We start from the raw sequence: 25,486 nt of genomic DNA on the forward strand, positions 1-25,486 counted from the left end.
GACGAACATTGTATATTTTGTAAAAATTCTTGATTTTTCTTGTTTAACATCATCTTTTAAGTATAATGTAATTTGGAAAAGTGTGTGCGCATCCAAGAAACAACATTTTATTTGGAGATATTATGTCATAAGTTATAATAAAACTTTTCCTTAATAATTTTGTTGTTTCTTTGTTGCGCACGATATTTTCACAATGGACATAATAATTGAAAACAGCATCGATTCTGAACTTTTCCTCGTTTTCATGAAAACAGTGCATATAATAACGTAACAGTTGAAAGTTTGTGTTTGTATTCCTTATTTGAATTGTTTTGTCAGTATTTCATCGGACGCACAATGCAATTGTAGCACTGAAAAAAGTTTTGATAGTGAATACAAAGATCAAAATGCTATTGTAACGTTATGTATTGACTTCCAATGCTGTATCACATTCAACGTATAAAACCGTTGGCCAAAACTAACCATATACTAGGAATAGACACTAGTAGCATTTCAGTCATTTAAAATAAAGCATAAACAATTATGCATGACATAATGATAACAGTGGATAGAAAATACAGCCTATATATGTAACATGCATCGGTATGCAACATATACTCTCGCCGAAGGGTTCTTTAAAACTATACAGTCAGTTGAAACTATTGTATGATAATCCTTTCTTTAATGGTCGATAAAATCTTATCGACATTCCAAATCATTTGTGTAAAACCAATCTTCATTAAACAAATGCAAAGGTGCATGTGGAAACTATATAACTATAAAAACTAAAAATATAAAAATAGGGAGATGTACCGGTAGTATTGTTGCCAATGAGACAACTATATATCCACTAGAGTTCAAATGACGAAAATGTAAGCAATTATAGGTCACTGTACGGCCTTCTACAATGAGAAATGTAGTATGTGGCTAGACGTAACAACGATCAACCATGCCCCTTAAACACGAAACCCATGTGGTCGCATGTTCACTTGTATCTTATTAGTAGAAAGTCTTCTCGTATGATGTTTATATAAAAAGAAGATGTGGTATGATTGTTAATGAGACAACTCTCCACAAGAGACCAAATGACACACAAATCTGAGTTCATTTCTGCATGGCCACTTGTCTATCTAAATGGTCATTAGTCTGTCTTCATGTCCAGTAGTCTGTTAACATGTCCAACAAACTGTGTATATGTTCACAAATCCGTTTACATGTTCATTAAATTGCGTTTATACTCAGCAGTCTGTCTACACGCCTACAAGTCTGTCTACATGTCCACCAGTCTGTGTGTATCCTCAAGTCTCTCTACAAGTTCACCAGTCTGTCTAATTGTCCACCAGTCATTTGACATATTCACCATTCTATTTACGTGTTCGAAAGTATGTCTACGTGTCTACCAGTCAGTCAACACGCTCACCCAACTGTCTAGCTATGTGTCCACTGGTCTGTCGACATGTCTACAAGTCTGTCTATGGGTCCACCAATCTACTCACATGACCACATGCAGGCTGTCTACACATCCACCAGTCTCTGTGTGTGTCCAATAGTATGTTTATGGGTCTATCAGTCTGTGAACATGTTTACTGGTATGTTTACGATGATTATGAGGTAACGCAAAACTTCTTAAAAGAAGGTTACTATCCTTTAATGGATAAATAAATTCCAACTGACGTCGCCGACATTACTTCAAGGGAGAAAATGAGCTTCTCGTGTTACTAAGTGGAAGAATAGGCCTGATCCTGGTTTCCCCTCAATCACAATGAGTGGGAAAATAGGATCATGTTAATTTTTCTGGGGGGAAACTCGAACGATTCAGTTCTTGCCCCCGGAAAAGTTAGCATGGGGAAAATGGCTATATGACACCGGCGGTAAAAACCTTGCTTAAGTATGTCATCCGTTTGACTGTGTGGGGTGTATAAATTCGCCGCCGCGTCCAGTCAGAATAGGGCTATTAAATGAATGCCTCGTTAGTGAGAGTGCAACGCTTCCTCTCTGTACGTTAAAGAACCCTTACAACTATTTGTTAAGGGGTTATTTGGTAACCTGTTGCAAGGTTAAATTTCCACCTGTTTCCGCCTTACTATCATTTAACAATTGGAGTAGAAATTCTCGTCCTTCATCGTAGTGTACCTAGTTTACCATGTTTACAGACTCTACTAGTTGCATTACTTGAACACTTGCTCATTTAGTCTCGTCCTGAATATATGCGTGAACTACTTGCCACTGAATGTTTAGCAGACTTACATCTTTCAATCACATTGTTGATATGGTCTTGTCCTGAATATCAGGAAATACCTGTCATAAATGTTAAGCAAACTTTAATCTATCAATAACATTGTTGATGTGTTCTCGTCCTGAATCTGTATGAAATACTTGCCACTGAATATTTAGCAGACTTAGTCTTTCAATCCCATTGTTCACGTGTTCTGGTTCGGATTTTTTTATTTCCGCTAATACATTGTACCTTTCGGAAATTATGACTGTATTTATTGGAATAACCAGCAAAAGTGATACATGTAGTTAGATGAATACAATCAATATGAAAATAAGAAGATGTGGTAGGATTGCCAATGAAACAACTCTCTACCAGAGACTAAATGAAGTAGAAGTTTACACTGACTTCAAGTCGTGATGGTTCAAGAGATGCACCAGTTCAAGTGAACTTTTAGTCAATAGGAATCACATAAAAATAATGTCCCTGAAAATTAAAAGTTACCGAAACGTATAGTTTCATAAATAATTTATGATAACTTTTGTTTAAATAGATGAAGCCGGAATATTTAACGAATTTAAGTAGGTTTCCAAGCTAAACAGGCAGCTGTAACATGTGATTCTGATAAAACTAGATGCTCTCGTTTTGAGATCGCAAAGTTGGTTAGTCATAATTGTATGTCTATCAAAATACTCTGTTCACATTTGGTTTTCAATATGCTGAGTTAGCATCATACTACGTCGTCCCTTATATGATTGAGAAACAGATTCTGTATTAATGTTTTGCTTATAAGAATGTAAAAAAAAGCATTCCCTTCTTTTTTTCTGTGCTGATAGTATAAGTATTATATCAGCCTATGACAGTCCTGCATTCAAATTTTAAAAGTGTGTTTCATTACGACAAAACTAGATCCAAAAGGTCTTTAAAATAGAAAGTTAAACGAAACATTGTTAGGTCCTTGTAAGCAGAGTTAAGTCATAATATAAGAACTGTATAATAGGACGAAAAGCGAGGCTGATTGAGATTTTCTCTGGTTTCGTTGCGAATACAGGTCAATTTTATATTTCCGACAATGTACATATATTGTTTTTATCGTTTAATGAAACAATTTTGAGGCCCTGCCGCCTAGGCAATGGTCCAGTGACTTTGAATTAATTAGCAATTCTAAATGTTAAGTTTTCCGCTGAAATTAAATTGATAGGAACTACTGGTGATAGATCAATGATATTTTGTGTGACGTTGCATTGCTATCAGTATTGACGACTATTTTGAGACCCTGCCCCCTAGGCCATGGTTCAGTGATTTTCAATTAGCTAGCAATTTTCAATGATAGGTTTTCTGCTTAAGTTAGTTTGATATGAACTACTTGCGATAGATCAATATTTTCTATGAAGTTGCTTTCTTGTTTGTACATCTCAGTTTGTCAACCATTTCGAGGCCTTACCCACTAGTTGGTCCAGCGACTTTGAATTAAGTAGCAATGTTGCTGTCCATCAGATAGATATAGGAAGATGTGGTATGAGTGCCAATGAGACAACTCTCCATCCAAGTTACAATTTATAAAAGTAAACCATTATAGGTCAAGGTACGGCCTTCAACACGGAGCATTGGCTCACACCGAACAGCAAGCTATAAAGGGCCCCAAAAATAACTAGTGTAAAACCATTCAAACGGAACAACCAACGGTCTATTCTATATAGAAACGTGACACGAGAAACACGTATGAACTACATAAACAGTCGACAACTACTGTAATCAGATTCCCGACTTAGGACAGGTGCAAACATTTGCAGCGGGATTAAACCTTTTAATGGTACCAAACCTTCTCCCTTTTCTGAAACAATAGTATAACATCACAACATAGAAAAACACACTATAAAATATCAATTGGAAGGCTTAACTCAATCAAAAAACGTAAATTAACACACAATGAACGAATAAATTTGACCTGTGACACCTGAATGCAAATACACAGTTAATAAAAAATTACAAGGTTATAGTCTTTTTCTAAATTTTATGCCGACAGGAGAGACACATCTCTGTGTAAAAAGTTTATTTATTCCAATGGGGCAATAGTTTATAAAATTTATTATGTTGTAGAGATAGATAAGGAATATTGACCAATACGTAAATATATGATGCGTAATTATCAACTATGTTAAAACAGCAGTAATAAGACGGGTGTCAATAGTAGAGCAGGAACTGTGATCATTCCGGAACACATGATTTCAGCCTCGCTGTTTGGTAGGATTCGTGTTGATCTGCTTTAGTTTTCTGTGTAGTGCTTTATAACCTTTTTAACTGTTGTGATTCGCGCGTAACTGATGAGTCTTTTGTAGACGAAACGCACGTCTGGCGGACATATTGAGATCCTGGTATCTATGATGAGTTCATTTAAGGACAGTCATTCCTTATAATTTAATTTTAAATTCCATTTTAAGGAGTAAATCATGAAAAATAGTTGATGACGTCACGTTCACATGAAACAATTATGTCTATGAGCTGATAGACAAAAAACTTTCATCTAATCAGTAGACGTGTAACATCCAAAATTAAAGTATAAAAGATAATCGCATGTCTTTTCTTTTTTTACATTTTGGTCACGATGTTATCTACCGTTCTTCGATTTAAGTTTTTGATGACCCCTTGATATCTTCTCCTTCTGTATACTTAAATAATGTATTAGTATCGAAGGTGCTCGCAGTTACGTCGAATCAAAGTTAGTCACATGACTTTTGGTTGCCAATTTTTTTTTATTCGTTATTTCAAAAAATGAACATAAAATATCTGTCATTTTCTCTCTACCTAGTTTACTCTTATTACTTATTATGATGTGGACAGGTCATTGTTATTGAATCTTACGCAATCTGATTGCAAGAAGTTATTATTAGTTAAACTTCAAACTGTTTATTTTTTTCATACATGTATAAATCAGAGCGTGCATGAAATAAAGTAACGAAAAAGACGAACAGTCGGTGCCTTATTCATTTTATTTTTTGTTTAATTTATTAAGCTGAAAAAGTGCAACAAAATGTATTTGAAAAATTAGTTTTCTTCAAAATGCTTTTCTTTTTATATGTACACGTGTACAGTAACTTAAATGTCTTTCAAACTAGACACTGGGCGAGTCTATATTATTTTTCATCAATGAAACTAAAGGTATGCAAGGTAAGAATTGCCACTTCTTATATTTTCACAAAATTTTTCATATATAGAGTAGATAAATTATTTTTTAATAGCCTATTTCCGAGAAAAAAGAGAAAATTTACAAACGTAAAGTTTTATTCCATCAAACAAGTCATTTTTCGAATGAAATGCCGAAATACTTTTTACGCACGGCTACGCAAGGTAAAATTATTGTTTATCTTAACAAAAGAAAAAAAAAATTCAGTCTCATTATAATGTTATAATTACAATTAATCCCAAACAAATAAAGTCAAGATATGTCCGATCTGCTTATTTTTGGACATCAAATTCAATACGATCGCTGTAAGGTCAATTTCGTCTACCTCACAAAATCTTGTAAGGCACTATAGTAGCTATGGCACAAGCTGTTTATCACTTGAACCTCTCTTATCTATCTACCCGATGTAAATCATGTTGTCACTAATGATGTGTAAAATAGGTTAACTTGTATTCTTCGTGTCATCGACTGTAAACGAAACCTGAAGATTTTCATTTTTATTGCATAATTTCGTAGCAGATAAACAAGCAACTTATTACAATTCGACAGTTTCCTTTCGGAATATTTGGAGATTGAATAAAGATAAATTTGTTGGTTTTAATATCTTGACAGATATTTCCTACACGATAATGATCAACCTGTATGCATAATGCAATGCATTCAACAAGAATACTATTAATGCAATTAACACATACTGATATAGTAAGTATGTAAACCATATAAATACAACAATATAAAACAAAACATAAAGTACCGTGGCAAAACCGAAACCTTCTTCCGTCGGCTTGGTCATTGTTTGCCTAGCTTCACTTATCAGTTTTGCAAACTTTTTTTCTTTTCTCCTATCCATTCGGTTGACTTTTGCTTTCCTATTCGTATCAATTTTGTTAACGTTTTCTTCACTTTATATTTCCTTTCAGTAAACGTAACCACCTCTTCTTTCGTACATTCAGTTAACTTCTGCTTCGCTTTCTCTTTCCATTCAGTTGTTTTTTCCTTTTTCGTCTTTCATCCAACCAGTTAACGTTTGCTTCTCAATCTCTCTCCATTCAGTAAACGTTTCCCTTTCTTCTTTCATCCAACCAGCTAACGTTTGCCTCTCTTTTTCTTTCCATTCAGTAAACTTTTGTTCTTCTCTTCTTCCGTCCATTGAGTTAACGTTTTCTTTTCTTCTTTTATCCATATAGTTAATATTTCTATTTCCTTTCGTTTCCATTCAGTTAACGTTTTCTTCTCTTCTTCCATCCATTCATTTAACGAATTTTTCTCTCCTTTAATCCAATCAGTAAGCGTTTTTATTTTTCTCTCCTTTCGTTCATTCAGTTAGTGTTTCTTTCTCTTTTACTACCCATGTGTATAACTTTTCCTATCATTTCAGTTAGCGTTTCCTTCTCTTTTCCTATTAATTCAACCAATGTTTTCTTCTCTTTTTCTGCCCATTCAATTAACGTTTCTTTATCGCGTGTTGTGTTCGGTATAATTAGAACATAGGGTCAATACGCAGCCATGGATGATATCCAAATCTAGGATAACACCTTAGTTTTTACCCATTCGGGTAAGGTTTCATCATCTTCTCTTATCAGTAAACCTAAAGCTGCTTCGTCGCTATCTATCGATTTGATAAACGTTTGCAACTCTTGTTTCGATTGGATAAGCGTTTCTAAGTCTTGTTTCGATTGAATAAACGTTTCCAAGTCTCGTTTCGATTGAATAAACGTTTCTTTGTTTTCTCTTATCCATTCAGTAAATGTTTCCTTGTTTGTGACATTAACTTCTTCAGTCTTCTCTTTCCTCTTTGCTACCTAATTTCATGAAATAACTTCGGTAAATTATCACCAGCGATACACCACTCCTTGAAAACACCTGTTATTGGAATAAAAAGTGGCAAAATATATCTTCAAAGAACAGAGACGTGAAATCTATGTAATTAAAACTGAAAGCTCCTCCAAGAAGCATAATCTTCCTCATTTATCTAATATAAAATAGCTTTCTTGTACGCTTTAAAATTATAACAATTTCAAGCCCAGACCCAACAGCAGATCAATTGTAGAGGACCATTAATACATCATCTTGTAATTGTATTTATATTAGAAAGATGAAAATTTGTTTTTAAACTATTTTCATGGGAACTATGTGCAACAAATGTCACTAAATTTGACCCATGGTCAACCGAAAATTAGGATCACTTTTAGGTTCTTGATTGCCGAATAAAATCAAGAATGGAAATAGGGAATGTGTCAAAGAGAAAACAACCCAACCAAAGAACAGAAAACGGCAGAAAACATTCATCCTTATAGTTTCAGATCTAGAGAGGAAACTGGTTGTATTTCCCAATTATGATAAAAGATTCCCCCTACTTCGTTTATATCGGGCAAGAATCAGATAAAGGTAATTTTCCGAGGGCCTGCCATACATTATTTCTGTCATGTTTTATTATAAAATTAGTTAACATAATCCAAAGTGTGAGATACGACAATCAACATGTGATTTTTCATAACTTTGAGCTACGTATGCCGCAATACTTTCAACCGTGTCATCACACAAGGATGAGTTCTGCCACGTCCCCTAGAGAAGACCTTTGAAAGTTTGAAATTCAGAAGCAATAACATTGAACGGTACCAGTTGTATCGCAGAAAATGCGGAATTCGACAAATCATGTCTCAAAACATAATTGAAGTACAGAGCAATTTGTGTAATGGAACTAAAATTTAACAAGAGAGGGATCAACCAAGTGGTTATGCTAACTTTAATCGGTTATTATTTTACTACATCAAATTGCTTCATGCCGTCATTGTTTTCATCCTATCGGAATGCAATGAAGATTTTATAATATACATTTAATACATTATAGTATTCCTGCCAAGTTTATATAATCAGTGACAATTGCAAAATGTTCTGGGATAAAAAAAAAAACCCAACAAAAGTCGACTTTCTAATGTTTTCTATTGAAACTATATGACACCAACATAAGACTTGCCGCACAGTTAACTTCGAAGCATTTAACTTTGAAGGTTCAGAGGAAAGGAAGTTTGTAAATTGGCAAATCGAAATACAATTTTACATCTGATGGCCGTGTTAAAATCCGTTAGAAACGAAATGCACCAAACGGATATTATCTAAAAGTAGCAACACATCACATCAAGATAACTAACATTTAATCACAATACAGCTTTTATCAAACGTTAGTTTTCTGATTTTTTTCATAATTTATCAGAAGTTTAAAAGCAAACTTTTAAGGTGGATCGTCCATATATATTTCTCAGATAGAATTTTTTTATACTTTGCCAAAATAAAGATTTTACCTGCTTCAGGTTTATGCTCTTATAGTATACAAGATAATGGAGTGTGTGTCCGAGCGAGAACTTCTCTATGTTAATTACTTTAGGAATATTTATCTAAAATTTTGATATTTTTTCTGCTCGTTGGTCGGGTTGTTTTCTCTTTGACACATTCCCCATTTCCATTCTCAATTTTATTTACAATGCTTTTTTTCAAAAATACAATGAAAAGGATGGGTTACTGTGCTATTTTGCAAACAACAAATCGTGCAAAATTGTCCAAATTTGCATAGATTGATCGTGAAAAAACTAATTTTTGTGAATAAAAAGAAATCTTTGAGATAGAATTTTATATAAAAAATGAAAATATAGGTCTTATAATATGCTTTAAGAAGATAGAAAGAAAAAATGGTGTCACCGAACTTGTTTTCTTTCTACAAGTAAAAAATGAAAATTTCACTATCAACCCAGTATAACATTTTTACTATCAAAGTAAAACTCCCTTCTTAAATGGCCAAGTTCAAAAATTGATTCTAAAAAAACAAATATTTGGTATTCGTTTAAACATTTTGGATAATGCAATAAATCACTTATTTTTCTTTATACAAATAAACAGTCTTACACATCAATTGCAAATCTGTCTCAAAATTTGTAGATTTAGGCAAAGAACTAGATCAATTATGTACTGATATTGTACAATCCAAGATGGCGGTATACAATGAATCAACATTTTGTACCTTAAGTTTAGTTGATGAAGTTGGCAATTTTAATCGATGACCATTGAAGAAACCGTGAATACATTATTATTTATTACTGAGTAAAATTTGAGTACCTGTTAGAAAAAATCATGAACGAAAAAAAAAATAATTATCACCACATGTCGTTGATAGATTCAAATACGATTTAATAGTACGTTTTTATGATACCAGTTTCAAATTCCCTTTTATGACGAAATTCACCTGATCATTAACTTGTGTTTAGATGAAATGCATGAGCATGTGCGGTGTGCATAAACATGATAAAGATGATTATGTTCTAGATACTTGTATGTTTTGGATGAAAATAAACAATCTGCAAATAATTGGACCTAAGCAACGTTTCTTTGCTATTGTTTTGCGTCTCATTAAGTTTGACTGGCTTAAATAATCCTTAACAACACGACTTATTTTAGTTTTAACTATAATCAAAAAGTTCTGAACTTGAAATGACTTTCAACCATTTGTTTACAGGGGATAAAAGGCCAAAGTCACAAAGGGGATATCCAAACCCTTTTAAAAATTTCAAATCTGCTTTGAATCGTTATAAGACTTTTCTTAGGCTTCACTACATGTATGATTACTGAAACAACCTTACACAGACATGTACATTATATACTGCTCGATCAGGGGTGAAACAATTATTTTTGTCGTGTTAGAGGTAAAAAAAAAAATTAAAAAAATTTCGTTAAAAAATTTCGTTTATCCTAGCAAAGACCTACATTAATTTTCATTTTTCACCGATTATAGATCAAGTATACGAATTAAGGATAACTGTAAGTACTTTATAACCTAGATATAAATGTCCGCATTGAAACAGTATACAGTTGATTAATGTTCATTTGTCCCTACGTTCAATGATAAACGATTCATTGAAATAAAACAAAAATCTATTAGGTACCTCTCTTCACCGGAAAATGGAGTAACATTCGTATCGTCCCAATCCCAACTTGACACTGTTGCATTTTTCGTTTTTTGTTTTTGTTTTTTGCAATGGAGTTTTCCGTTTGTCTTTGACTTATAGTATATTCTGCATACAATTGTTTAACCCTGTCACATTCTATGTGTACCTTTTCCAAGTCAGAAATCTGGTATTTCGTGGTTTGCATTGGTTGCTATTTGTCATAAATGTGTTTCGTTTTTTTTTTTCATGAATATATCAGATCATCGGTTTTCTCGTTTTGATTATTTCACATCAAATCGAGTCCTTTAATATTGTTCTCTATGGTATTGATTTTGCTCATTGTTGAAGGCCGTACAGTGACCTATGTTTGCATACATCCACGGCACTTGGATTCTGATGGATAATTGTCCATTGACAATCATATCACATCTCCTTACATTTTTATATATAAAATAATTAGTATAACTATAATTAACCTTATCATCGGTACAAGAACATCATTCGTAAATATAAAACAACATGCAGACATCTTATACGTCCAGGTATTTCACATCCAATCTTTTATGATAATATTCTATACAAAGCACAAAGATGTCGGCATTCACCTCAAAAGCTAACCAAACCTGTACAAAGACTTATTCAGAAGAGATATAGTTACGATAATGTTGTCGGGTCATTAAAGATGGAATATTTTGGTATTAATATTGATTCACTCATAGGGTATTTGCATCGGTAATAAACACATGTATTCTAAAACCAATTAATGGCATGGTACGGGTTATGTTCTTCTCATATATTTTATGATGATATGATACTTACCCCCTAACGGGAGAGATTGTGCTTGATTTTCATATGATGAAGACATTATCTTTCGATCAGATTAATTGAGGTCTGGAGCTGGCATGTCATTAACTGCCAGTAGTCCTTGGTTAATTTATGTATCATTGTCATTTTGCTTAGTTTCTTTTGTTACCTATTCTGACTTCGGACTCGGACTTCTTTTAAACTGAGTTTTACTGTGCGTATTGCTGTGTGTTTGTTTATTCTACATTGGCTAGAGGTATAGGGGGAGGGTTTAGATCTCACAAAACATGTTTAACACCGCCGCATTTTTGCGCCCGTCCCAAGTCAGGATCCTCTGGCCTTTGTTAGTCTTGTATGATTTTTAAATTTAGTTCATTTATATGTTTTTGAGTTAAGTATGACGTCAATTTTCACTGAACTAGTACACATTTTTGTTTAGGGGCCAGCTGAAGCCCGCCTGCGGATGCGGGATTTCTTGCTGTGATGAAGACCAATTGGTGGCCTTCGGCTGTTTTCTGCTCTTTGGTCGGGTTGTTGTCTCTTTGACACATTACTCAATTCCATTCTCAATTTTACTATTCATTTAAAATTTCAATACATGTATATAAACGTTTATACTTTGTTTGGATTCTGTCAAACAAATAATGAAATACCTTACCTTCACTGCAGAGTCTATCATGATAATTTGTGATTGCAGTAAATGCAATACCTGATAGAACTATACACAATCAATGGTTCAAAAAAAGTATGTTATTTTCTAAACATACACATTAATTTTGAGGAGTTAATGGAACATGAGATGTTTACAAATTATATTCAATTGGAATAAAATTCTGAGAAATGTGTTATTCTTAGTGTTTTCATTCATTAAAATTCTATAAATATACTGGATTTAGATAAGAATAATGACACTCACTCTGGTTACCTGTAATATTACAGTCAGATCCTCTTTTCTCTTAAATTATATTCAGTTTTGAAGGCCTAAAATTGTTCCAATGAATGAGATAACAACTGTAACGGTGGACTTACAAATTGTATGTACGTGTACTTTACTTTTACCTTTTGACATGTATATGTTGGGTACGCAATTCATTCACCAAAGCTATTTAATGTGGTAACATAAATATCTATTTGAATACACTTATGTCGAATTAGACATTTGAATTTAGTTTGTTTAGAAGTGCATATTTTATGATATTTGCCTTTTTTTATTAATCAGTTTAATTAGTTTGTAAAAAGAAAGCATTAAAACTAAAGTAATTTCTTTTAAGTAAGAAGTCATTGTGTACACATATATAAATCTAATTGAATACTATTACGGCAAAACAAAACGTATTGTTCCCTTTTAAAAATGTTACCATACAATATTAATATCATACATGTATGACACAAACCATTTCACTATTATTGTAGTTGGCTATTTCAATCTAATAATTAATTGGGTACAATGTATGTATAAACATGCGGATACTGTCAAAAATAACTGACCCAACCCAATCCTTTTGAAAGCAGTTTTTGTGTTCAGGGTCAATATCAGATCTATGCAATATATAAGTTCTTTATGGATTGTTGTGTCATTGACAAACATACAAAATCCTCTTATTTGTATTAAGGTAAAATTTTTCAATGAAAAAAAGGAATCACAGTTAAAAAAAAAAGATTGTTTTATTTAATGAAATCACAACATTACAAACAAAATTATGATATAAACTAACAGTTTAATTTAGCACTTACGATCAATTTTGACGGGACAGACGTATTTGAAATTAAATTTTTGTAACTAAAGATTAGAAAAATTACCTTCTTTTACGAAATAAAAATGTAATCATTTTCTTTCGATTTGGTTAAGGTCCTTCTCATTTGATAGTCTGTTGATTTGCAAATGTATTGGTTTTTTTTTGTCTTTTCCTGTCTATTAGGATAACATTTATTGTTTTCTTCTCTTACTCATCCTGTTACTTTTTCTTTGTCTTTTCTAACTAATTCAGTAAACGTTTCTATCTTTGAAAATTCCTTTGATAAAATTCATTTTTTTAATCGGTATACCAACGTAGAGGGTGGTAAAGGGTTATTTTCGTGCAACGTGTTTTGCCATTTTTATTTCACGTGCAGCCGTAAAAAAGGTTCATTATTCACCGTGTTTCGTGAAATCGGTAAAAAAATCAACGTGCAAGCAATTTTTAATTGTTCGTTTATCGTGAAATGGCAATTGTATATCACGTTCTTCCTCGCAGATACCCTCCCCTCTTTACGCCCCTCAACGTAGGAAATGAACGATGGAAGTAAAACGAAACTCTCGTTGAACAATTTAAACAACGCGAGGATTCTGATGCAAATGAAAACACTGAACTCAAAGTGAAAATGAAACTGACGAGTCGGTGACTGATGCTTCCGAGGTCGATTTGACATACGAGGACAACCAATTTCTGAAATTTTTAAAGCCAATGAATACGAAGACTCAAAACAAAGATCGTACGTAGTTAAATGATGAAAAGGCAGGGAACACTTGTAATGTTCATGTCACAATATTTCCTAACAAACCATGATATAACTAATTTAGTAAATAGATTATTACTGCATTTGTATTTATTAGTTTACAATTTACAATGAGACAGAACTTTTACATGCAAATTATCTGACGTCACAAGTCAATAACTTCCTGTCAACGCGGAAACCTGAATAAACCGACACACTGTCTGAAACGGCCCTTTTTCATAGTCCCATAGCCGGCCAGTTTATATAGGTTCTACTGTATCATATTATAGGACATAATGAACTATCTTATACGCATAAGTATAAGCAAGCTATAATACTGACAGATAAAACATAGACACGTCGATTTATGATTTACTTTCGCAAACAAATTCGAACGGTCTATCAAAATAAACATGGCAAAGGACATGCCTTATCATGACGAAAGGTGATAATATCGAACAGACAACAGTAGTCCACGAAACACTCAAGGAAAAGGGAAAAAGAAACCATCAAACATATAAAAAAAGACATGTAGAAGAATCTGATGAAAGAAAATGCATTTATACATGTCAGTTATATAATGAAATCAAAGGTGAAGACCACGTTGAGAACTTTTATGACGAATCCTTTTCATTTGATTATATATCAGTTTAAACATATCTTCATATAGCTGTTTATGAAGTAAATATAAAAAAAGAAGACGTAGTATGATTGCAAATAGTGTGCTTGGTGTTTTGAGAGGGGAAAATTGCATGGATATATTTTTTTCTTTTTAATCATTAATACGGACAAATATGCTGTATATGATCAAATGTTGGAAATCAGGTTGTTCAATTACTTTGATAGCTTATCCGTTTGATGAAAATATTTGAGAATATCACAGTAAAATACAGTTTGTCATTTGAAATTTAGTATGTAACAATTTACAAGAGATTAAAAATAATAGAGCATGACATGCTCGAGAATTAAAGTTCCCAAACATTGAATTTTGTCATAGTACCCTAATAGTATCTCAAATTAGCAAGGGTTGACTTTTTACAAGCTAAACTGCAAGGTCCTTCACTTCCATTATTTTTGATTGTCTGAATTGTAAATTCATACTCGGTGTCAGGCTGTAAGTTATTAACGGTATAATTGCAATAGTTTCCCTCTGTGGTATAGTAGATAGTAGAACTGGTGTGAGTGTTCATGCAGTGAACTTTGTAATGTTGTACAAAGTGTACTCCAACATTGGGTACATCCCATCGTAGTTCAATCGTCTCTTTAGTTACATCAAAAGCAGATGGTTGACCTGGTTCAAACAATGCTCTGTAATGAAAATATAACTTAACTGAACAAACATTGGATGATTAATACCTAAATGTAAACAATAGTATTACTAGAATTGTAAAAAACCGTACCTTTAAAACTAGTGACACATTTTATCAAGCTAAGAACTGATGATTTGGTTCATTGGTTTTCGGTTCAAAATACTGGCGTTAAGTTTTATTCAACGTCCCAAATCTCCTCTCCCTACATATATGCTGGTTTGTACATTGAAAGGACAATGTGGATTCTAAGAAAAAGTTGTTCTTTTTCTTGAAATTTGAATCAATGAGAAGATGCAAAATTGCATATAGAGCATTTGTAAGAGTATTTGTTTGAAAAATGACTATCTAGCTATAGCTATGTGTAGCACTTATGCTAGTTTTTTTTTAAATTGTTTTACATTAATTTGTTTTCCATTTCATGACTCGTATATATGAAATTGTATACTTAAATGATTGAAGGGTTTTGCTTCCAGTATAATTATTGGACGACATTAACAGAAAAAAAAACCCAACTTTACAGGAATGACATGGGAAAAGTTGTCCAACAATTTGTTTTTAACTGAACGCCTCGCATGCCAAAACAAAAAGACAAAATGGTACTAAAGTTTGTGCTAAATTTTGTGCTAATTCGGTTGTCAAAAATATACATACTTTATTTGTTAGCGAGTTCTCAAATTCATCCGAAAATAATAAGAAAACACCACATTAAAATGTATAAATACAAATTTTATATCGTTATAGATTATACTTAGGTCTGGGTGTAATTGAAGTAATGCGAGTAAAATATTGCAATGAATAATTGTTAAAACATTCTATAAGCTTCAGGAACCTCTTTATATTGTCATCACTTGTCAGAATTGGCTAAAGCCATCAAGTCTCTGATAACACTTTGAATCCAAAAGTTAAAAAACGTTGTAAATGATCGACCAAAGTCCGTATTCGGAGAAAAAGAAGCTTCGAAGTGTCTATCATCTCCTACGATGAATATGATTTTGTTCCTGTGGACAAAGGCTCAAATAGTATTGTTTTTGTATGTAAATAGTACTACTACGAGTGTCTTGTACATGTTGTACAAGAAATAGCAACATGATCAACATACCAAGGTCAATAAATAAGTCAACCAAGCCGAAACTGTCAGTCGGTTGATATTTTTATGTTTTGAGCAAAAGCTATACGAGATTGAAAGAAGATATATAAATTTCTGTTGTTTTTTTTTATAAAATCGATTCGTCGTAGAAAATATTGAATGATAGAAAATACAAGTATTTCTAGTTATCTTATGCATAACATTTCATTTAAAGTATAAACAATAAGTTACATGTGTACCTCATGTATTTGTTAAAGTCCGTTTGTCCTTCCCATTCAGTTAATGTTTCCTTGTTATTTGTTATCCATTCGGTTAACGTTTCTTTGTCGTTTGTTATCGTTTCGGTTAATGTTTCTTTGTCTTCTGTTATGATTTTAGTTACCGTGGTTTTATCACTTCTTTCCTTCATGAAATAGTATCTGTACGTTGCCATAGATGATATACCAATCCATGATAACACCTTAAAAAGTGCAAAAATGTATAATGTAACTGCGCAGTGATTTAAAGTGAACGAAAATGACAGAACGTGGAATAACATATCTGCTAAATTGCAATGTACACATATATACCAATTCAAAAACACAAAATCTCGATAACTAGATATAAGAAGATGTGGTATGAGTGCCAATGAAACAACTCTCCATCCAAGTCAAAATTTATAAAGGAAACCATTATAGGTCACAGTACGGTCTTCAACACGGAGCCTTGGCTCACACCGAACAGTAAGCTATAAAGGGCCCCAAACAATTACTAGTGTAAAACCATTCAAACGGGAAAACCAACGATCTAATCTATATAAAAAACGAGAAACGAGAAACACTTATGAACCACATCAACAAACGACAACTACTGAACATCAGATTCCTGACTTAGGACAGGTGCAAACAAATGCAGCGGGTTTAAACGTTTTAATGGTACCAAACCTTCACCTATTTTCTGAAACAATAGTGTAACATCACAACATAGAAAGACACACTATTAAATATCAACTGAAATAGCTTAACTCAATCAAAGGACATATTAACACCATTGAACATACACTGAACAAATAAATTTGACCTATGACACAATGTAAATACAAAATAAATAAACTAAGGGAAGAATAATAAAAGTAACATGTTATATCGGTAAGAAATGTTAAACAATTAAAGAAAAACAATATGCTAGAACAAAAATATCAGCCATTTGCAATAACTTTAAACACAGGTAAATGAAAATAATTTTGTTGTTAGGTATACGTGTACAGTACCAATAGAGAAAGGAAATATTTTTACAAAATAAATAATTTTTATGTTCATAGTACGAAGTGAAAATTTATAGTAATACCAAACACTTATCAAGGTTGATATATAGACCAGATACATGTATAACCCTGAATAACATTAAATAACAAAAAAGCAATACAATTAGTATCAACAGGTCAAATAAACAAGAAAATACGATTTGAGAGTACTCGCAGTTACTGACAGCTAGTTAAAAGCCAAAACAATTAATAATAAAAAATCAAGCATCAGAGACTAAAATCAACCAAAACACATCCCAGGGATTTAGTATTTTAACGTCATGGACAGTCAAAGAAGACATGACTAGTGCAATGCCAAAAATAAATGTATCGACAGACAGTAGGATAGTTAGGAGTTTAACCTCTTATTTGATCTAAACGAACGTGGGTGTGTCTTTATACATCCCGCTTGAAAAAAATACAAATTTAGTTATGTTTTAATTTGCTGATGACAAAATCGATATTATTGCCAATGTAAACTATATTCAAAGATCTAATTACAACATTGGTAAGATAACCTTTACTAATAAGTTTGTTTAAAGGTTCGATGAGTTTACACGGATCACATAGTGATTTCCGCGCTTTAAGTACAATATTACCGTAAAATTTAGGATGTGAAATACCGTTTTTAATCAGTTTTCTACAAGTACAGCCAAATCTACTAATCAAATCTTTGTATCTATGAAAGAACTTAGCAAAAGTTTTACGTAATTTATGGTAACGAAATCTTTGATTTAATAATTTACCAGTGATGCATTGATTACGTTCGTTAAAATCTATGACATCACTACACACACGGGCATAACGAACGAATTGGGATATATAAACACCGTATGATGGAGCCAAAGGAACATAGCCGTCTAAAAAAGGAAAATTAACAATAGGGAATGAAAAATCGTCTCTTTTATCGTAAATTTTCGTATGGAGTTTTCCTTTAGAGATTGAAATGTCCAAATCCAGAAAAGGACAACTACTGCTGTTTATGTTAGATTTAGTTAAAGTAAGTTCTATTGGGTAAATTTCGGTAGTATATTTAGAGAACTCTGGATTATTTAACGAAAAAATATCATCTAGATAACGGAAGGTATTGTTGAATGTATCAACCAAATGTAACAATGACGTGTCTTTACTGAGTTTGGTAATATACTGAGATTCATAGCAATACAGGAATAAATCTGCTATTAAAGGGGCGCAGTTAGTGCCCATAGGAATACCTACTACTTGTCGATACACTCTATCGCCGAAACGTACATATATGTTGTCCAGGAGAAAATTTAAAGCTTCAATCATATGTTCACATTTCCAGTAAGTGTATTTAGCATACTTTCCTTTTTCGTTACAGAAAAAGGCTTTAAACGAGTTACAGCAAATAAATTTGTAATGAGATTTTTCAAAAGACCATTTAATTAAATATGAAAACTTTTTCTTGATAAGATTGTGTGGAAGTGTAGTATAGAGAGTAGAAAAATCATAACTGTCAACAGAATTAAAAGGACCATCAAAAGCATGTATTTTATCTAAAACTTCTAAAGAATTTTGAACACTCCAAAAATAATTAATACCATTATTTTCATAAGCTTTATAACAAAAGTTAATAACAAGTTCTTTGATAGTAGTAAGGGAGGTAGTTAGAAGCACTGATAGATTAGTAGTAGAACACTTACTAGATGCGGAGATGAAACGGAATTTAAATGGTTTTTTGTGCAATTTAGGTAACCAGTACATAGTAGGGACTATCACATGTTCGGAAGAGGCTTTAAGCTGGGTAGTGGCAGTGATATGCTTGTTTACAATTTGACTCTCTGTGGAGCGTACGGACCTGAATGTAGATGAATTTGTAATTTCGTTTTGGAGAACTTCCGTGTAGTATATGTGTCACACCACCACTACATTATTTGCTGCTTTGTCTGCCGGTACGAACACAAACCGCTTTGCGAGTACTTGGAGTTTATTTTTAATTCTGGAAATGGGAATATCATGGACCCTATTACTAATTTCAGAATTGTTTTCAAAATGAGATATACGAATATTAACAGTATTCATAATTTCATTCAAATAACTGTGTAGAATTTTTTATCAGATTTTGCAAGTTTACACCAATTTTTACAGTAGACAGACAGAGCGTCTTTAATGATCTGACGACACTGTTTCCAATCTATTTTAGATGGAGGACGATATTTCGGTCCTTTCTTAAGAAAAGTTATGACCTCACGGTCTTCGACGATGTTGAGGTCTCCTGTAAGGACATGACCATAGGGAACATATCTAAAACTAGATGTTTCACAATCTCAAGTGGAAGGAACATTATTTTCTATATTGACGTCTGATGTAACTGACGTATAATAAAAAATCAAACTTCTGCTGGGCTTTTTATAAGAATACGAAATAATAGGTGGTTCTATATTATCAAAATATGGAGGTATTTGGCTTTGGATGCTAGATAAGTTAATAAAATCAATACCTCTATTTATATTTTTTAATTTTAAAAAATACCGTTTATGATTTTCAGGTTTATCGATACTAGGAAATAGCCTATGATGACAAAAGGCTGTAATAATACGGGTGTATTCATACATTGGGCTAAAAAAAAAAATTGTATCACACTCCAGAAAAATAGCATATAATTTACTTATTGGTATCTGACCCAGTTTGCATAATACTTGATGTCTGCCAGTATTTTTTATTATAGATAACAGATCAGCAAGTGTATAATTTATACGATGTTTAATACGTTGATTACGGTTTTTGCGTTTGCCATGAGACCTTTTATTTCTAAGTCGTTTATCGACAATAATAATGACATCGATTGAAGTTTTAGTTATGTTCCCCTGTCCTAATATTTTGTCATTAAGATAGAGAGGATAAGCTGTTTGAAGTCTTTTTATCCAAAATAATTCGCGAACTTCACGTAATTTTTCAAATTGCTTGTGTGATTCTCCTGGTTGTTTCTGAACGGTTTCAAGTGGTTGGAATTTAATAAATTTTAGATTGTGATTATGCTTATCTAAATGTTGATATATCAAACGTTTGAATTTTGTAGGTCTACGAAAGCGGTAAAGGTGTTCTTGATTTCTTTTGTAATACGCTCGTCCCGTCTGTCCAACATATTGAATACCACACTTAGGTTGGGTTCAAGTTACCACATATATAAGGTTTTGAGTTTTTCAGGTAATGTCACAGGAAAAGGAGAGCGAAAAAGCTCTCCCGTTCACTGTTGACCGTACAGTATTTTGTGAAGTTAATCTAAAACAGGTTAGTCACTTTTTGGCATTGCACGGGAAAATTTTGGGATATCCACGCTTTTTTGTTAAACAATCTGGCTGTAGAGACATCATACATAACGCCTTTTTATCGTTCATAGCCCACACAAGTCGTTAATGAAAAAAAAACTGCATGGAACAACTTGTTTAGCAAATCATGATTCTTATCACACGTGTTGAAATAGATATATACCAACCTCTGTAGTAAAATGATTGACCATGCGTGATGTATAAAAATGCAGCAACTTTCAGCTTGATTAGATTGTTAACTCTTTGGATCGAATTAGAAGAATGACAAGCTTTTTCGGGAACCAAAGTTATTTTCCCTTACAAGATGGTACCATACACAAAAATAATTCATTGCCATTTTCATTCCTGTCGAGCCATTATAATATTTGTATACCGATTTTTTGGTTTGGCCATGAGTATCACTGAAGAGACATTAGTTGTTGAAATGTGCATCTGTTGCAGTAAAATTGGCACAGTTAGTGTTATGAGTTTGTATTTGTTAAATTTTTCTATAATCTAAGCATGTGTACATTGAGTCATAGGACATTCGGGTTTATTTATCATTTTGTTTTTATTTTTGCCATATCAAGAAATTGTCGTTTCCCTTTTACAGTACATGATTACTTATTAAATTATTTGTTTTGTTTGTAGGCATATTTTAAATGCACACACATGCAATGGATATTATATTGTTAGTTATATTCAAACATAGCAGCGTATAACACACAAATAAGCTATTTAATATGTTTTGAATAATATAGAATAATATCTTAATTTATGAACTTCTGCTTCATTCTGACAGACAAATATATACAGTCCGCCAAAAGTTAAGCACCACCTAAATATAGCTGGCAATATTTTGTTACTATTGCGAAAAAAAATAATAATGTTTGGTTTTATGAATTGCCTTTAACATATATACAATAAGAAAGTGCATTACGACCAAAAAGATTGAACTCCGATAAACCCGTCAAGCAACTTTTATTGAAGGTCATCTGCATTTTTACAAATACGCTGTTTCGATACCTTTAAATCATCTTCCTACTGTCCCGCGTACAGTTGAAATTTGACCTTCATCAAGTCATTGTGTAATATGGCAAGGCGTAAGTTATCTGTGGCTGAACGTTGGCAAGCTATTGGCATGTCAAATGCCGGTTGGAGCACTAGGAGCATAGGTAACCATTTCAATGTTAATCACACTGTCATTGTCAGACTTTTACAACGTCATGTTGACACAGGAACTGTAAATGATAGACCAAGGTCTGGAAGACCCCGTTTGACTACCCGTCGTGATGACAGACTGCTTATTCGTCGTGCTAAAGCCAACCCATTTACCCTTGCCCCGCAGCTTAGACATCACTGGCCTCCAGGTGGTCGTGTTAGTGTTCGAACATTGGTCCGTCGAATTCATAGAGGCAACCTAAGAGCACGTCGTGTTGTCAAGAGACCTGCCCTAACAGCCAGGCACCGTATAATCAGGTTTCAATGGGCTAATGACCATCGACGCTGGAACATGAGAAGCTGGCAAAAAATTCATTGGTCAGATGAGAGTCGGTTTCTGTTACGACCTATAGACGGCAGAATACGAATTTGGCGGGAAAATAAAACTGCCTATGACCAAAACAACATTTGCCCAACGACTGCATTTGGTGCTGGTGGTGTTACAGTATGGGGTTGCTTCTCATACTGTTGTAAGCTGAGTATGCATATTCTGCAGGGTAACATGAACGGACAGACATACAGGAATTTGGTGCTTAGAAACATTGTAGTCCCTCATTTTGACAATCGTCCACTTGCGTCAAGACCCTTGTACATGGACAACAACGCTAGACCACACAGGGCAAGGAGTGTAACCGAGTACAAAGAGCAAGAAGCCATTGACACTATCTTTTGGCCTTCCATGTCTACATACTTGAACCATATCGAACATGTCTGGGATGCCATTAGCAGAAATCTCAATCGTAGAGATCCACCTTTGCAAATCTTGGCGATTTAAGAGTGGCAATTGTTGATGAAAGGAATAGATTTCCTCAACTAAAGTTCAGAAGGCTTGTACAGAGTATTAAACGCCGTGTTATGGAACTGTACCGGAAGAGAGATGGTTACACATCCTATTGACTCAAATATTGACATTAAATTTGCCGAACATACCAAAGATCATTTGTAGAAAATGTTAATGATATTGGGTAATTAATTGTTGTAAAAAAATAAAATCACAGGGAAACTTAATTTGGTTTTTGATTTGTGTAATTTACACTATTTCTATGAACGCAAAACTTAAATGCATAGAATCTTCATAAGTGCCCAAACTTAAGTTTATGCTTTGTTTATGGTATATGATAGCAAAATTGCTACATGAATGTTTTCTCTTTTTCGAGGAATAATTGATTTTTTAAAAGTAAACAAATTTCGATGCAATAAAAATAGGTGGTGCTTAACTTTTGGCGAACTGTATAGATATATCTTACCTTGATTGTACCGTCATCCATAAATGTATTGATTCCCTTTAGGATTACCCCTTTATGATCGAACACTATCCATACATTCGAAGTATCTGGGAATAGTTGGTTCCTCACATTTTCCATATATGAACAGATAAATCTTTTTTGTTTAATCAAGTTCAAGGACATTTTTATATTTTAAGAAACACGCTTTATTCTCTGTAATTATAAACTGTGTTACTCCTTATATGGGTTATTATTTCACAATATTGTATTCATATGGTTTCTTTAGATAAACACAATGACTTGTGATTTAAATCTATCAGGTCAAGTAGGAAAGGATCAGATGCTTTCTACGAATTATATACGTGTTGTGTTTCATGTGTATGGTTAACTGTAATTGTTTAAGGATTGTTTTCCCTTGTTCTGAAACTTAAAAAAATCAAATTAGTCCAATTTCAGTGTTAGGAAATGTACAATTTTAACTATACTAGTATACGGAAATGTGTATGTCTTAGGGTAAAATATTTGTCAACGTATTACCGGCAAATTCCTGACCCTTACTACATTTATTATTCAATAACGTATCAACGTATTTATTAGAGTTTTTACGATCTGCTACAGTTCCAACTGTAGTAAAATTAGAAGCTTCCATTGAAAAAAAATGATGTATACACGTAATGTTAATGTATGTTTGATGAATCATTATCAAAAGCATTTGGAAGATTTCCAGCTGCACCTTGGTATTAATTCACGTGGATGTTTTTCGTATGTACAGCAAACAGTATTGTTTGTACTCGACTAAGCGTTTAAGCAACCGTTGCAAATATCCGTTGCACAAAAGTTGTTATTTGGATTTATTGAAAGTTACAAAGGCAAACAGAAGCTAAAATATAAAATATATAATTTTATAATCTATCTGATTTTCGCCTGTTTTATTGGTAATATAATATAGAATGAATTGGTTGGAATTGGCTAGGTAGGCTCCGGTTGCGGGAATTTCTCACGGCTTTGAAGACCAATTGGTGGCCTTGAACTGTATTCTGCTCTTTTACCAGGTTGTTGCCTAATTAACACATTTCCAGTTTCCATTCTCAGTTCTAGTTTTGAAAACACGAAAAAATAAGAGCCATTCTTATTCATTCTTATATTTTTCGGCTTTTTAAATTGTCTTACACATAAATGAGAGATTTTATCATTCATAAAAGTACGAAGAAAGGGTGAAATTAAAATATTCGCTTGATCTAAAAGAGTGTCAATGCAATTTATTCTAGTTATATTTGGTTCACACATTGCTTTAATGAAAAAGAAATATTTAGTTGCAGATAAAAAAAATACAGTACAAATGCGCCTTTTCACTCAATATGAAGTCCTAACTCTCTTATCTTTTCAGTAAAAATTGATGTATATACGCTTTCATTCTCATAAATATTGCATTATGTTCAAAGTTTATCAACATTCATACGTTTGCAGTGTAAACGTTAATGAATGCAAGAATTGACTAAAGCTATGGGTGACTTTTTTTTTTTAATTTTAAACATTTTGGTTGAGGCAAAACATAAAGTAAGATTTTTATGGTATTTCTACTTTCCAACGAACAATTTGTTGATGTTGTGTTTATCCTTATATTAAGTACAATTGCTTTGCGTTTGACGTCTTTACACTTTTCATTCTCTGAAATTGTGTGAAACTACATGCCTATAATCAGTTAACTTATTAGAACAAGAATTACATAAAATGGTCATTGGATGATCAACATACGTTGCGCTTTTTATAGTGAATTTAATATACAATACGCCTAATTTTACAGACGAGTACGTTGCAATTTATTCCACACTGAAATGTTACAGTGATGGACGGTAAACGAATAGTACCGTATCTGTGTTATTGTTTCTTAAAGTGTTCCTTTCTACAGTATGAATTTCAAAATTTCAAAAATGTTTCCTATTACTAACACACATATTTCTGTAATTCAAGGACTGTAAATTAAACATATCCACAGACTTCGTAGCCTTAGTAATTGCATATTACTGTAACCATAAAAAATTTAGGGATGAAATTATTTTCACGACGGTCGTAAATCGTAGGGAAAATGCAAAGCTTGGATCTTTACTTATATGAAAACAAAACCAAACCAAAGCCTATCCTAAATAGTTTTGTACTTCAAGGATGCACAGGTTCCACAAATATTTCTCAACTTGATTGACAGTTGTCCTGTAACGTCTCTTTTTATGAATAAACACACAATGTATAATCAACAGCTTGTTTATTTAATGAAAAACATTCTTAAACGATAGCCGTCACGGTAACAACCATAAACGTTTTGCTTAATTCGATGTACCCGAGAATACGGTATCGGGTCCGTTCGCCCTGATTACATGTTCGCCTTGGGTCCGTTCGCCCTGAGGCCGTTCGCCCATAGAGTCCGTTCGCCCTGGGTTCGTTCGCCCTACTTTGAAACAAAATTAATATAGTGGTATTAAGGTTTAATAAACATATTCAG

The 25,486-nt window shown here is 33.0% G+C and overlaps 1 long non-coding RNA gene across 1 annotated transcript; it reads right to left on the bottom strand.

Moving 5' to 3' along the window:
- Window positions 1-12,765: 12,765 nt before the first annotated feature.
- On the bottom strand, window positions 12,766-23,176 carry LOC127705719 (uncharacterized). The gene is made up of 3 exons (XR_007983941.1): window positions 23,011-23,176; window positions 16,231-16,451; window positions 12,766-14,902 (listed from the first exon to the last, which is right to left on the bottom strand). It is a non-coding gene; the product is annotated as an uncharacterized LOC127705719 (long non-coding RNA).
- Window positions 23,177-25,486: the final 2,310 nt, after the last annotated feature.

The sequence above is a fragment of the Mytilus californianus genome, unplaced genomic scaffold (genome assembly GCF_021869535.1).
Source record: "Mytilus californianus isolate M0D057914Y unplaced genomic scaffold, xbMytCali1.0.p SCAF_6, whole genome shotgun sequence".
In the NCBI taxonomy this organism is placed as follows: Eukaryota; Metazoa; Mollusca; class Bivalvia; order Mytilida; family Mytilidae; genus Mytilus; species Mytilus californianus.